The sequence below is a fragment of the Lingula anatina genome, chromosome 10, assembly GCF_051362555.1.
Source record: "Lingula anatina isolate TDL-2025a chromosome 10, LinAna3.0, whole genome shotgun sequence".
NCBI classification, from domain to species: Eukaryota; Metazoa; Brachiopoda; class Lingulata; order Lingulida; family Lingulidae; genus Lingula; species Lingula anatina.
In genome coordinates this window covers 13,596,250-13,599,359 of record NC_141776.1, presented here as the reverse complement: position 1 = coordinate 13,599,359, position 3,110 = coordinate 13,596,250, and the positions used below count along the sequence as shown (strand labels likewise).

Below are 3,110 nucleotides of genomic sequence, written 5' to 3'. Positions count from 1 at the left end.
TCCAAAAAGCATTGTCATAAACCATAGATAAGTTAATAATGATATATATAAAATTCTCTGTTCTTAAAAAAGCAGAAATGCTTTTCTGGGTCTAGGTACATTCACTGAGATTGTCGATGTTTGGAAAAAGTGTTTGCTTTTGATGTGCGTTTGCAACAGACAGACTTTCAACGGCAATAAATGTATCTCCTTTGTTTGTACAATTTGCCATTATCTAAAAAGCAGGTAGTTACGTGCTGCTTGATGAGACAGATGGTACCCAACACTACAATACAAAGACTGCGATAAAACATACATTACCGTGACGATATACGTAAAATTATCTTGCCATACATCTCATCCAAAATTCGTTTAAACGATACGGTATCTGTATTCGATATGATTGTATGACTGTCTTTTCCGTTTTTGCTGAGTTGTAATGTGAGTGTTCTACAAAGACTGGCAATGAACGCTGTGCTAGAAATGGTTGCCACGCAGTCGAACATATTTTCGATAATACTTTATGTTTTAAAGCCATTTTTATGCTCATGTTTTGGATTCTGTCTTCCCCACGCCCACCAACGACCATTTGGTATTACCGAGGTCAAGGGATGGCAGCTTCAGAGTAAAGTTAAGGGTGTGAGAGGTATGCTAATGCATTTTGCTTCCTTGACTATAAACGAGGTGTTTTGCCTTGAAAAGAAGTTGATTGTTCGGGCTGATTGATTGTTTGGTTAGATCTGACTTCCGCCAAACTACAGCTGACGCCAAGCCAGGACCAACTAACGGTGGTCTTAGAGACAAGATAGATGAATTCAATGAAATAGAATAAGTTTAATCATAGAATAAGGATGGAAACATTAGTGAACAGCATGCCCCGCCCCCTAGTGCGTCTTTGTAGTGAACATAGGGGGTCACACTTGTAATATATATGACAATTGTACTCTAGTCTCAATAAAGAAGTGTGGAATTTTGAAATCGATTGAAACTTAATTCCCATGGAGATTTATAATACTTTTGATTCTGAAGAATATGGAGAACGCCTACTGGTTAAACATTTTGCACCTGCAATGATATCACTATGCAATGAAAAATGTTCACATTTATAACAAAACCCATCGTTTTGAGCAACGTTATTGAACATTCCTCTCCCCAAAAAATGCTTTAAGTGTTCAGTATAAATTTGAAAATAAAAGTGCCGAAGCGTGACCTTTGGTTTTAATGACTACACACCAATAGCTTTCATATCTTTATTTCTTGAACGATATATATCCCATAGAATAACTCAAAGCGGAAAAAATAAGATATAAGAAAAGGAAAAGAAAAGGAAATGATTCAACGTTGCACACTCTCCATTCATGTTTTCTATTTCATATCAGGATAGAACTCTATGACATTGATCTTGCCATCTAAATGCTCATCAGTGACATCAGTGGAAGGCCCCTAAGTGGCTTTTAAGAAATTCTTGAAACCCATCACTGAAAGGAAAAGATTAATATTGTGCACGGCGGGCATTGCTCTACCTTTCAATACTGGACAATAGTGCAAAACGCACCTAACATGGTTTTACATAACACTACGACCAATAATTCATTAACCGATGGCTCTGGCTTCACAAAAGGTATGGTTATCACAATGTAAAACATGATTATAGAAAAAAACTTGGGCTAAGGTTTTGCATACCGAATTTCAATTTTAAAGAATCCAGTTGCTTTATGTTGGGGAATTGTTAATACATATATCAGTAAAAAGTGTTCATATCAAAACCATGTTCTTCACTGCTAACGTTTCTCGGACATACCCATGCAAACCTGGACGTAGTAGATAATGACTTCAAATTCTGCATCTTAGTAAATACCTCACCTGTCCGTAGCTATGTCTCTCATGTCTTAAGCGGCAGTTCCGGAATCAGGGCCTTTGAGTTCCCTCCTTCTATCATTACATGTGCAGCCGTGACCTGAAAACCTGACAAAAATGTATCTCGTCATATGAAGTATTTCTCACTGGTGGCGGAAATATATTTACACCTACACAATAAACCTAAATCAGAATGACGCTTTAGAACCACACACGACCACAGAAAAATGAAGTGTGTTGTTATTAAAATTCCAAATAAAGATTTGAGAACATTTGCGATGTTCGTATTATAACTTATTTAACAAAGTTTAGTTTAATAATCGTAACCAGGTTTTGGGAAAGGAGCTAATGGAACTTACGAATAAATCGGGTTACAGGTCTCCTTGCACCCGCCATTACATGCACAGCCAAAGATATTGCAACCCCCTTTGCCACAATAAGACCAAGTCTGAAGTAAATGGAACACATATGGTATTTTCTCCCTCTTTTTTCGTTTGCTTTACGATACATATTAACGGCAACATTTGATCTCTTCATAAAAAATGAAAAAATGCTGAAGATTACGGACTAGTTACAAATAAACCTTACCTGGCTGCAGTCCAGACAATAACCATAAGTCCTGTAGCAGCATACTGCCTGGGTGTCTTCTATTAACAAAATAACCAAGCAGACTGTAGGAACAAAGATTGCAAACACGGCATTCATTTTCTTCACCTTTGGCAAGAAATAAAATAAAACGCAGATTGTAATCAGCTCAACCAACTCCACACCGTGTGCTATTTATCACGATTATTACTATTAAGGTTACTCGTGGAAACAGACAAAAGCAGCTGCAGTTAACTTCCTTTTAACCAAAAAAAACATAAGTATATACGTTCTGAAATCCATTGTACCTCTACATTAAAACTTCCTTGGTCAAAGTTATTGGTAAGTTTTGATAATTTTGTCTCACCATTATTCCTTGCAAACTTGTACTTTGCTCAGTTAAATAGGGCACGCCAGCTGAATACAACGGTGAACTGATCCCGATGGCAAGTGTATGTATGGAACTACTATTGTATTTTGATGACATCACTGATGCATCAAAGGAGAAACAGACGGTGGTCACCCTGAGCTTCAGAGATAACTTCAGAGATAACTTGACACTAACCTCTTCACTATAGCCTATCTTCATCGCTTTAAATTTGATTAACGGGCGGCGGGGGCAATCGAATGTGGTCAGAGGTAACTTGACACGATGAAGATAGGCTATTGTGAAGAGGTTAGTGTCAAGT

The 3,110-nt window shown here is 37.4% G+C and overlaps 1 long non-coding RNA gene across 1 annotated transcript; it reads right to left on the bottom strand.

Moving 5' to 3' along the window:
* Nucleotides 1-952: 952 nt before the first annotated feature.
* LOC147759629 (uncharacterized) lies at nucleotides 953-2,843 on the bottom strand. The gene is made up of 5 exons (XR_015331285.1): nucleotides 2,789-2,843; nucleotides 2,425-2,550; nucleotides 2,196-2,284; nucleotides 1,843-1,944; nucleotides 953-1,457 (listed from the first exon to the last, which is right to left on the bottom strand). It is a non-coding gene; the product is annotated as an uncharacterized LOC147759629 (long non-coding RNA).
* Between the last annotated feature and the right edge of the window lie 267 nt (nucleotides 2,844-3,110).